The sequence below is a fragment of the Artemia sp. Qi Xiang Cuo genome, unplaced genomic scaffold (assembly GCF_049724085.1).
Source record: "Artemia sp. Qi Xiang Cuo unplaced genomic scaffold, ASM4972408v1 HiC_scaffold_23, whole genome shotgun sequence".
In the NCBI taxonomy this organism is placed as follows: domain Eukaryota; kingdom Metazoa; phylum Arthropoda; class Branchiopoda; order Anostraca; family Artemiidae; genus Artemia; species Artemia sp. Qi Xiang Cuo.
In genome coordinates this window covers 4,476,749-4,490,188 of record NW_028297432.1, presented here as the reverse complement: position 1 = coordinate 4,490,188, position 13,440 = coordinate 4,476,749, and positions in this window count along the sequence as shown.

Below are 13,440 nucleotides of genomic sequence, written 5' to 3'. Positions count from 1 at the left end.
GTGTTTGGTTGTGGTTTACCTTGTCACAGTTACATTTTCTTGATTTTTCAAAGTTCATTTTGAATTTCTTTCGTTGAAATGCAAGAGTTGGAATATTTCAGTAGTGTTTTGTTGTGGTTTACCTTGTCACAGATACAATTTCTTGATTTTTCAAAGTTCATTTTGGATTTCTTTCATTTAAAATAATTTTTTTTACTATTTCAGTTTTTATTTTTAATGTTTTTCCGATTAACTTTTTCATTTTCTTTTTTTAACATATTTCATTTTTAATTTCTTTCTTTGAAATGCAAGAGTTGGAATATTTCAGTAGTGTTTGGTTGTGGTTTACCTTGTCACAGTTACATTTTCTTGATTTTTCAAAGTTCATTTTGAATTTCTTTCGTTGAAATGCAAGAGTTGGAATATTTCAGTAGTGTTTGGTTGTGGTTTACCTTGTCACAGTTACATTTTCTTGATTTTTCAAAGTTCATTTTGAATTTCTTTCATTGAAATGCAAGAGTTGGAATATTTCAGTTGTGTTTGGTTGTTGTTTACCTTGTCACAGTTACATTCTCTTGATTTTTCAAAGTTCATTTTGAATTTCTTTCGTTGAAATGCAAGAGTTGGAATATTTAAGTAGTGTTTGGTTATGGTTAACCTTGTCACAGTTACATTTTCTTGATTTTTCAAAGTTCATTTTGAATTTCTTTCGTTTAAATGCAAGAGTTGGAATATTCAGTAGTGTTTGGTTGTGGTTTACCTTGTCACAGTTACATTTTATTGATTTTTCAAAGTTCATTTTGAATTTCTTTCGTTGAAATGCAAGAGTTGGAATATTTCAGTAGTGTTTGGTTGTGGTTTACCTTGTCACAGTTACATTTTCTTGATTTTTCAAAGTTCATTTTGAATTTCTTTCGTTGAAATGCAAGAGTTGGAATATTTCAGTAGTGTTTGGTTGTGGTTTACCTTGTCACAGTTACATTTTCTTGATTTTTCAAAGTTCATTTTGAATTTCTTTCATTGAAATGCAAGAGTTGGAATATTTCAGTAGTGTTTGGTTGTGGTTTACCTTGTCACAGTTACATTTTCTTGATTTTTCAAAGTTCATTTTGAATTTCTTTCGTTGAAATGCAAGAGTTGGAATATTTCAGTAGTGTTTGGTTGTGGTTTACCTTGTCACAGTTACATTTTCTTGATTTTTCAAAGTTCATTTTGAATTTCTATCGTTGAAATGCAAGAGTTGGAATATTTCAGTAGTGTTTTGTTGTGGTTTACCTTGTCACAGCTACATTTTCATGATTTTTCAAAGTTCATTTTGAATTTCTTTCATTGAAATGCAAGAGTTGGAATATTTCAGTAGTGTTTGGTTGTGGTTCACCTTGTCATAGCTACATTTTCTTGATTTTTCAAATTTAATTGAGAATTTTTTTCGATTAAAGGTTTTTTCTTTAATATTTCAGTAGTGTTTGTTTGTGGTTTACCTTGTAACAGTTACATTTTCTTGATTTTTCTAAGTTCATTTTGAATTTCTTTCGTTGACATGCAAGATTTGGAATATTTCAGTAGTGTTTGGTTGTGGTTTACCTTGTCACACTTACATTTTCTTGATTTTTCAAAGTTCATTTTGAATTTCTTTCGTTGAAATGCAAGAGTTGGAATATTTCAGTAGTGTTTCGTTGTGGTTTACCTTGTCACAGTTACATTTTCTTGATTTTTCAAAGTTCATTTTGAATTTCTTTCGTTGAAATGCAAGAGTTGGAATATTTCAGTAGTGTTTGGTTGTGGTTTACCTTGTCACAGTTACATTTTCTTGATTTTTCAAAGTTCATTTTGAATTTCTTTCGTTGAAATGCAAGAGTTGGAATATTTCAGTAGTGTTTGGTTGTGGTTTACCTTGTCACAGTTACATTTTCTTGATTTTTCAAAGTTCATTTTGAATTTCTTTCGTTGAAATGCAAGAGTTGGAATATTTCAGTAGTGTTTGGTTGTGGTTTACCTTGTCACAGTTACATTTTCTTGATTTGTCAAAGTTCATCTTGAATTTCTTTCGTTGAAATGCAAGATTTTGAGTATTTCTGCAGCGTTTGGTCGGGGTTTACATTATAATAGCTACATTCTAATGATTTTTTCAGAGTTCATTTTGGATTTTATTAGTTGAAATGCAAGAGTTAGAATATTTCAGTAGTGTTTGATTGTGGTTTACCTTGTCACAGTTACATTTTCATGATTTTTCAAAGTTCATTTTGAATTTCTTTCGTTGAAATGCAAGAGTTGGAATATTTCAGTAGTGTTTGGTCGTGGTTTACCTGGTCACAGTTACATCTTCATGATTTTTCAAAGTACATTTGAATTTCTTTCGTTGAAATGCAAGAGTTGGAATATTTCAGGAGTGTTTTTTTGTGGTTCACCTTGTCACAGTTACATTTTCATGATTTTTCAAAGTTCATTTTGAATTTCTTTCGTTGAAATGCAAGAGTTGGAATATTTCAGTAGTGTTTGGTTGTGGTTTACCTTGTCACAGTTACATTTTCTTGATTTTTCAAAGTTCATTTTGAATTTCTTTCGTTGAAATGCAAGAGTTGGAATATTTCAGTAGTGTTTGGTTGTGGTTTACCTTGTCACAGTTACATTTTCTTAATTTTTCAAAGTTCATTTTGAATTTCTTTCGTTGCAAAGTAAGAGTTGGAATATTTCAGTAGTGTTTCGTTGTGGTTTACCTTGTCACAGTTACATTTTCTTGATTTTTCAAAGTTCATTTTGAATTTCTTTCATTGAAATGCAAGAGTTGGAATATTTCAGTAGTGTTTGGTTGTGGTTTACCTTGTCACAGTTACATTCTCTTGATTTTTCAAAGTTCATTTTGAATTTCTTTTGTTGACATGCAAGAGTTTGACTATTTCAGTAGTGTTTGGTGGTGGTTTAACTTGTCACACTTACATTTTTTTGATTTTTCAAAGATCATTTTGAATTTCTTTCGTTGAAATGCAAGAACTGGAATATTTCAGTAGTGTTTGGTTATGGTTTACCTTGTCAGAGTTACATTTTGTTTATTTGTCCTTGTTCATTTTGTATTTCCTTCGTTGAAATGCAATAGTTGGAATAGTTCGGTAGTGCTTCGTTGCGGTTTACCTTGTCACTGTTACATTCTCATGATTTTTCAAAGTTCACTTTTAATTTCTTTAGTTGAATATAAAGAGTTGGAATATTTAAGTAGTGTTTGGTTGCGGTTTACCTTGTCACAGTTACACTTTCTTGATTTTTCAAAGTTCATTTTGAATTTCTTTTGTTGAAATGCAAGAGTTGGAATATTTCAGTATTGTATGCTTGTGGTTTAACTTGTCACAGATACATTTTCTTGATTTTTCAAAGTTCATCTGAATTTCGGTCCTTGTAGTGTTTGGTTGTGGTTTACCTTGTCACAGTTACATTTTCTTGATTTTTCAAATTTTATTTTGAATTTCTTTCATTGAAATGCAAGAGTTGGAATATTTAAGTAGTGTATGGTTATAGTATAACCTATCACAGTTACATTCACTTTATTTTTCAAAGTTCATTTTGAATTTCTTTCTTTCAAATGCAAGAGTTGGAATATTTCAGTAGTGTTTGGTTGTGGTTTACCTTGTCACAGTTACATTTTCTTAATTTTTCAAAGTTCATTTTGAATTTCTTTCGTTGCAATGCAAGAGTTGGAATATTTCAGTAATGTTTCGTTATGGTTTACTTGTCACAGTTACATTTTCTTGATTTTCAAAGTTCATTTTGAATTTCTCGTTGAAATGCAGTGTTGAATATTTCAGTAGTGTGTTGTTGTAGTTTCCTTACAGTTACATTCCTTTAATTTTCAGTTCATTTTGAATTTCTTTCATTGAAATGCAAGAGTTGGAATATTTCAGTAGTGTTTGGTTGTGGTTTACCTTGTCAAGTCATCTAGTTCTATCATGAATCTTCTTTGATTTTTTCTTTCAAAGTTCATTTTGAATTTCTTTCGTTGAAATGCAAGAGTTGTAATATTTCAGAAGTGTTTGGTTTTGGTTTAACTTGTTACTCTTACATTTTCTTGATTTTTCAATGATCATTTTTAATTTATATCTTTTAATTTAACTAGTTTTAATATTTAAGTAGTGTTTGGTTGTTGTTTACCTTGTCACAGTTACATTTTCTTGATTTTTCCTAGTTCATTTTGAATTTCTTTCGTTGAAATGCAAGAGTTGGAATATTTCAGTAGTGCTTGGTTGTGGTTTACCTTGTCACAGTTACATTTTCTTGATTTTTCAAAGTTTCACTTTGAATTTCTTTCTTTGAAAAGCAAGAGTTAGAATATTTCAGTAGTGTTTGGTTGTGGTTTACCTAGTCACAGTTAGACTTTCTTGATTTCTCAAATTTCATTTTGAATTTATTTTGTTGAAATGCAAGAGTTGGAATATTTCAGTAGTGTTTGCTTGTGGTTTACATTGTCACAGTTACATTTTCTTGATTTTTCAAAGTTCATCTCAATTTCTTTCCTTGAAATGCAAGAGTTGGAATATTTCAGTAGTGTTTGGCTGTGGTTTACCTTGTCACAGTTACATTTTCTTGATTTTTCAAAGTTCATTTTGAATTTCTATCGTTGAAATGCAAGAGTTTGAATATTTCAGTAGTGTTTCGTTGTTGTTTACTTTGTCAGAGTTACATTCTCTTTATTTTTCAAAGTTCATTATGGATTTCTTTAGTTGAAATATGTTTAGTCGTGCTTTACCTTGACAGAGTTAAATTTCCTGATTTTTGTTAGGTTAGGTTAGGCTAGATCAAGTTAGATTAAGGTTAAGTTAGGTTAGGTTAGGTTAGCCTACGTACGCGTGCGCACGTAGGTTAACCTAACCTAACTTAACCATAGTCTAACTTGATCTATCCTAACCTAACCTAACAAAAATCAGAAAAGTTAACTGTGTCAAGGTAAAGCACGACTAAACATATTTCAACTAAAGAAATCCATAATGAACTTTGAAAAATAAAGAGAATGTAACTCTGACAAAGTAAACAACAACGAAACACTACTGAAATATTCCAACTCTTGCATTTCAACGATAGAAATTCAAAATTAACTTTTAAAAATCAAGAAAATGTAACAGTGACAATGTAAACCACAGCCAAACACTACTAAAATATTCCAACTCATGAATTACAAGTAAAGAAATTCAGATGAACTTTGAAAAATTATGAAAATGTAACTGTGACAAGGTAAACCACAACCAAACACTACTGAAATATTCCAACTCTTGCATTTCAACAAAAGAAATTCAAAATGAACTTTGAGAAATAGAGAAATTGTAACTGTGACAAGGTAAACCACAACCAAACACTACTGAAATATTCCAACTCTTGCTTTTCAACGAAAGAAATTCAAAGTGAACTTTGAAAAATCAAGAAACTGTAACTGTGACAAGGTAAACCACAACCAAACACTACTGAAATATTCAAAATATTTCATTTCAAAGAAAGAAATTCAAAAGGAACTTGGAAAAATCACGATAATCTAACTCTGACAAGGTAAAAAATAAACACACACTACTGAAATATTCCAACTCTTTCATTTCAAAGAATGAAATTCAAAATTAACTTTTAAAAATCAAGAAAATGTAAGTTTAACAAGGTCAACCACGACCAAACACTTCTGAAGTATTTTAACTCTTGCATTTCAACGAAAGAAATTCAAAATGAACTTTGAAAAATCAAGTGAATGTAACTGTGACAAGGTACACCACAACCAAACACTACTGAAATATTCCAACTCTTGCATTTCAATGAAAGAAATTCAAAATGAACTTTGAAAAATCAAGAAAATGTAACTGTGACAAGGTAAACCACAACGATACACTACTGGAATATTCCAACTCTTGCATTGCAACTAAAGAAATTCAAAATGAACTTTGAAAAATTAAGAAAATGTAACTGTGACAATGTAAACCACAACGAAAAACTACTGAAATATTCAAACTCTTTCATTTCAATGAGATAAATTCAAAATGAACTTTGGAAAATTAATGGAATGTAACTTTGACAAGGTAAACTAAAATAGCACACTATCGAAATAATCCAACTCTTTCTTGTCAACGATAAAAAATCAAGATGAACTTTTGAAAAATTAAGAAAATATAACTGTGAAAAGGTAAACCACAACCAAACACTACTGAAATTTTCCAAATCTTGCATTTCAAGTTAAGACATGCCGAATAACAATGAAAAATCAATAAAATGTAACTGTGACAAGGTAAACCACAAGCAAACACTACTGAAATATTCCAACTCTTGCATTTCAACAAAAGAAATTCAAAATGAACTTTGAAAAATCAAGAAAGTGTAACTGTGACAAGGTAAACCACAACCAAACACTACTGAAATATTCCAACTCTTACTTTTCAACGAAAGAAATTCAAAATAAACTTTGAAAAATCAAGAAAATGTAACTGTGACAAGGTAAACCACAACCAAGCACTACCGAAATATTCCAATTCTTGCATTTCAACGAAAGAAATTCAAAATGAACTATGAAAAATCAAGAAAATGTAACCGTGACAAGGTAAACCACAACCAAACACTACTGAAATATTCCAATTCTTGCATTTCAACGAAATAAATTCAAAATGATCTTTGAAAAATCAAGAAAATGTAAGTCTGACAAGGTAAACCACAACCAAACACTTCTGAAATATTCCAACTCTTGCATTTCAACGAAAAATATTCAAAATGAACTTTGAAAAATCAAGAGAATGTAAGTGTGACAATGTAAACCACAACCAAACACTACTGAAATATTCCAACTCTTGCATTTCAATGAAAGAAATTCAAAATGAACTTTGAAAAATCAAGAAAATGTAACTGTGATAAGGTAAACCACAACCAAACACTACTGGAATATTCCAACTCTTGCATTGCAACGAAAGAAATTCAAAATGAACTTTGAAAAATTAAGACCATGTAACTGTGACAAGTTAAATCACAACCATACACTACTGAAATATTCCAACTCTTGCATTTCAATAATAGAAATTCAAAATGAAATTTGAAAAATTAAGGGACTGTCACTGTGACATGGTAAACTACAACAACACACTACTGAAATATTCCAACTCTTGCATTTCAACGAAAGAAATTCAAAATAAACTTTGAAAAATCAAGAAAATGTAACTGTGACAAGGTAAACCACAACCAAACACTACAAGGAAAGAAATTCCGATGAACTTTGAAAAATCAAGAAAATGTAACTGTCACAAGTTAAACCAAAAGAAAACACTACTAAAATATTACAACTCTGGCATTTCAACAAAGAAATTCAAAATGAACTTTGAAAAGTCAAGAAAGTGCAACTTTGACAAGGTAAACCACTACCAAAAACTACTTAAATATTACAACTCTTGAATTTCAACGAAAGAAATTCAAAATTAACTTTGAAAAATCAAGAAAATGTAACTGTGACAAGGTAAACCACAACCAAGCACTACTGAAATATTCCAATTCTTTCATTTCAACGAAAGAAATTCAAAATGAACTAGGAAAAATCAAGAAAATGTAACCGTGACAAGGTAAACCACAACCAAACACTACTGAAATATTCCAACTCTTGCATTTCAACGAAAGAAATTCAAAATGATCTTTGAAAAATCAAGAAAATGTAAGTGTGACATGGTAAACCACAACCAAACACTTCGGAAATATTCCAAATCTTGCATTTCAACGAAACAAAATCAAAATGAACTTTGAAAAATCAAGAGAATGTAACTGTGACAAGGTAAACCACAACAAACCACTACTGAAATATTCCAACTCTTGCATTTCAATGAAAGAAATTCAATATGAACTTTTAAAAATCAAGAAAATGTAACTGTGACAAGGTAAACCACAACGAAACACTACTGAAATATTCCAACTCTTGCATTGCAACGAAAGAAATTCAAAATAAACTTTGAAAAATTAAGAAAATGTAACTGTGACAAGGTAAACCACAACAAAACACTACTGAAATATTCCAACTCTTGCATTTCAACGAAATAAATTCAAAATGAACTTTGAAAAATTAAGACAATGTAACTCTGACAAGGTAAACCATATCGAAACACAACTGAAATATTCCAACTCTTGCATTTAAACGAAAGAAATTCAAAATAAACTTTGAAAAATCAAGAAAATGTAACTGTGACAAGGTAAACCATAACCAAACATTACTGAAATATTCCAGATCTATCATTAAAATGTAATAAACTCATACTGAAATATAAAAAATCATGAGAATTTAACTGTGACAGGGTAAACCACAATGAAACACTACTGAAATAGTCCAACTCTTGCATTTCAACGAAAGAAATTCTAAATGAAAATTGAAAAAGCAGGAAAATGTAACTTTGACAGGGTAAAGCACAACCAAACACTACTGAAATATTCCAAATCTTGCATTTCAACGAAAGAAATTCAAAATGAACTTTGAAAAATCAAGAGAATGTAACTGTGACAAGGTAAACCACAACCAAACACTACTGAAATATTCCAACTCTTGCATTTCATCGAAATAAATTCAAAATGAACTTTAAAAAATTAAGAAAATGTAACTGTGACAAGGTAAACCACAACAAAACACATCTGAAATATTCCAACTCTTGCATTTCAACAAGAGAAATTCAAAATGAACTTTGAAAAATTAAGAAATTGTAACCATGACAAGGTAAACCACAACCAAACACTACTGAAATATTCCAACTCTTGCATTTCAAGGAAAGAAATTCAAAATGAACTTTGAAAAATCAAGAAAATGTAACTGTGACAAGGTAAACCACAAGCAAACACTACTGAAATATTCCAACTCTTGCATTTCAACAAAAGAAATTCAAAATGAACTTTGAAAAATCAATAAAATGAAACTGTGACAAGGTAAACCACAACCAAACACTACTGAAACATTCCAAATCATCCATTTAAACGGGAGAAAATCGAATTAAAATTTAAAAATTATTTGAATTAATGTGTTACACTTAAAACCTCATCAAAACAATAAAGAAGTAGTCCAAATCGTGAATTTCTAGGCAAGAAATAAAAAAATAACTTTGAAAAATCATGAATATGGGGCTGTGAAAATGACAAGAATCATAAATCACTACTGAAATAGTCCAACTCTTGCATTTCAACGAAAGAAATTCAAAATGAACTTTGAAAAATCAAGAAAATGTAACTGTGACAAGGTAAACCACAACCAAACACTACTGAAATATTCCAACTCTTGCATTTCAACGAAAGAAATTCAAAATGAACTTTGAAAAATCAAGAAAATGTAACTGTGACAAGGTAAACCACAACCAAACACTACTGAAATATTCCAACTCTTGCATTTCAACGAAAGAAATTCAAAATGAACTTTGAAAAATCAAGAAAATGTAACTGTGACAAGGTAAACCACAACCAAACACTACTGAAATATTCCAACTCTTGCATTTCAACGAAAGAAATTCAAAATGAACTTTGAAAAATCAAGAAAATGTAACTGTGACAAGGTAAACCACAACCAAACACTACTGAAATATTCCAACTCTTGCATTTCAATGAAAGAAATTCAAAATGAACTTTGAAAAATCAAGAAAATGTAACTGTGACAAGGTAAACCACAACGAAACACTACTGAAATATTCCAACTCTTGCATTTCAACTAAAAAAAATTCAAAATGAACTTTGAAAAATTAAGAAAATGTAACTGTGACAAGGTAAACCACAACCAAACACTACTGAAATATTCCAACTCTTGCATTTCAACGAAAGAAATTCAAAATGAACTTTGAAAAATCAAGAAAATGTAACTGTGACAAGGTAAACCACAACCAAACACTACTGAAATATTCCAACTCTTGCATTTCAACGAAAGAAATTCAAAATGAACTTTGAAAAATCAAGAAAATGTAACTGTGACAAGGTAAACCACAACCAAACACTACTGAAATAATCCAACTCTTGCATTTCAACGAAAGGAATTCAAAATGAACTTTGAAAAATCAAGAAAATGTAACTGTGACAGGGTAAACCACAAGCAAACACTACTGAAATAACACCAATCGTGCTTGACAATGGAATAAATTCAAAATGAACTTTAAAAAACAATAAAAAGATAATGTGACAAGTTAAAACAAACCCACCCCCTACTGAAAAAGACAAACACTTGTTTTAAAACGACAGAATAAATCTCGGAAAATAGATTATTCCCTTATCTGTAACTGTGTCAATGTCATCCAGACCCACACACCACAGAAATCTACAAACTCTTGGATTTCAACGAAAGAAATTAAAAATGAACTTTGAAAAATCAAGAAAATGTAACTGTGACAAGGTAAACCACAACCAACTACTACTGAAATATTCCAACTCTTGCATTTCAAAGAAAGAAAATCAAAATGATCTTTGAAAAATTAAGAAAATGTAACTGTGACAAGGTAAACCACAACGAAACACAACTGAAATATTTCAACTCTTGCATTTCAACGAAAGAAATTCAAAATGAACTTTGAAAAATTAAGAAAATGTAACTGTGACAAGGTAAACCACAACCAAACACTACTGAAATATTCCAACTCTTGCATTTCAATCAAGAAAATGTAACTGTGACAAGGTAAACCACAACCAAACACTACTGAAATATTCCAACTCTTGCATTTCAACGAAAGAAATTCAAAATGAACTTTGAAAAATCAAGAAAATGTAACTGTGACAAGGTAAACCACAACCGAACACTACTGAAATATTCCAACTCTTGCATTTCAACGAAAGAAATTCAAAATAAACTTTGAAAAATCATGAGAATGTAACTGTGACAAGGTAAACCACAACCAAACACTACTGAAATATTCCAACTCTTGCATTTCAACGAAAGAAATTCAAAATGAACTTTGAAAAATCAAGAAAATGTAACTGTGACAAGGTAAACCACAACCAAACACTACTGAAATATTCCAACTCTTGCATTTCAACGAAAGAAATTAAAAATGAACTTTGAAAAATCAAGAAAGTGTAACTGTGACAAGGTAAACCACAACCAAACACTACTGAAATATTCCAACTCTTGCATTTCAACGAAAGAAATTCAAAATGAACTTGGAAAAATCAAGAAAATGTAACTCTGACAAGGTAAACCAAAACCAAACACTACTTAAATATTCCAACTCTTGCATTTCAACGATCGAAATTCTAAATGATCTTTGAAAAATCAAGAAAATGTAACTCTGACAAGGTAAACCACAACCAAACACTATTGAAATAGTCCAACTCTTCCATTTCAACGAAATCAATTCAAAAAGACCTTTGAAAAATAACGAAAATGTAAGTGTGACAATGTAAACCACAAGCAAACACTTCTGAAATATTCCAACTCTTGCATTTCAACGAAAGAAATTCAAAATGAACTTTGAAAAATCAAGAGAATGTAACTGTGACAAGGTAAACCACAACGAAACACTACTGAAATATTCCAACTCTTGCATTGCAGCTAAAGAAATTCAAAATCAACTTTGAAAAATCAAGATAATGTAACTGTGACATGGTAAACCACAACCAAACACTACTGAAATATTCCAACTCTTGCATTTCAACGAAAGAAATTCAAAATGAACTTTGAAAAATTAAGAGAATGTAACTGTGACAAGGTAAACCACAACGAACACACTACTGAAATATTCCAACTCTTGCATTTCAACGAAAGAAATTCAAAATGAACTTTGAAAAATCAAGAAAATGTAACTGTGACAAGGTAAACCACAACCAAACACTACTGAAATATTCCAACTCTTGCATTTCAACGAAAGAAATTCAAAATGAACTTTGAAAAATCAAGAAAATGTAACTGTGACAAGGTAAACCACAACCAAACACTACTGAAATATTCCAACTCTTGCATTTCAACGAAAGAAATTCAAAATGAACTTTGAAATATCAAGAAAATGTAACTGTGACAAGGTAAACCACAACCAAACACTACTGAAATATTCCAACTCTTGCATTTCAAGGAGAGAAATTCACAATGAACTATGAAAAATCAAGAAAATGTAACTGTGACAAGGAAAACCACAACCAAAACACTACTGAAATATTCCAACTCTTGCATTTCAACAAAAGAAATTCAAAATCAACTTTGAAAAATCAAGAAAATTTAACTGTGACAAGTTAAATCACAGCCAAACACTACTGAAATATTCCAACTCTTGCTTTTCAAGGAAAGAAATTCAAAATGAACTTTTAAAAATCAAGAAAATGTAACTGTGACTCTGTTAACTACAAGCAAACACTACTGAAATATTCCAACTCTTGCATTTCATCTAAACAAATTCAGGATGAACTTTGAAAAATCAAGAAAATGTAACTGTGACAAGGTAAACCACAACCAAATACTACTGAAATATTCCATCTCTTGCATTTCAACGAAAGAAATTCAAAATGAACTTTGAAAAATCAAGAAAATGTAACTGTGACAAGGTAAACCACAACCAAACACTACTGAAATATTCCAACTCTTGCATTTCAACGAAAGAAATTCAAAATGAACTTTGAAAAATCAACAAAATGTAACTGTGACAAGGTAAACCACAACCAAACACTACTGAAATATTCCAACTCTTGCATTTCAACGATTCCAACTCTTGCATTTCAAAAAAAGAATTTCAAAGTGAACTTTGAAAAAATCAAGAAAATGTAACTCTGACAAGGTAAACCACAACCAAACATTACTGAAATATTCCAAGTCTTGCATTTCAATAAAAAAAATTCAGCATGAACTTTGAAAAATCAAGAAAATATAACTGTGACAAGGAAAACCTCAACGAAACACAACTGAAATATTCCAACTCTTGCATATAAACGAGAGAAATTCAAAATGAACTTTGAAAAATCAAGAAAATGTAACTGTGACAAGGCAAACCACAACGAAACACAACTGAAATATTCCAACTCTTGCATTTCAACGAGAGAAATTCAAAATGAACTTTGAAAAATCAAGAAAATGTAACCATGACAAGGTAAACCACAACCAAACACTACTGAAATATTCCAAGTCTTGCATTTCACCGAAAGAACTTCAAAATGAACTTTGAAAAATTAGTAAAATGTAACTGTGACAAGGTAAACCACAACCAAACACTACTGAAATATTCCAACTCATGCATTTCAACGAAAGAAATTCAAAATGAACTTTGAAAAATCAAGAGAATGTAACTCATGACAGGGTAAACCACAACCAAACACTACTGAAATATTCCAACTCTTGCATTTCAACGAAAGAAATTCAAAATGAACTTTGAAAAATCAAGAAAATGTAACTGTGACAAGGTAAACCACAACAAAACACTACTGAAATATTCCAGCTCTTGTATTTCAACGAAAGAAATTCAAAATGAACTTTGAAAAATCAAGAAAATGTAACTGTGACAAGGTAAACCACGACAAAACACTACTGATATATTCCAA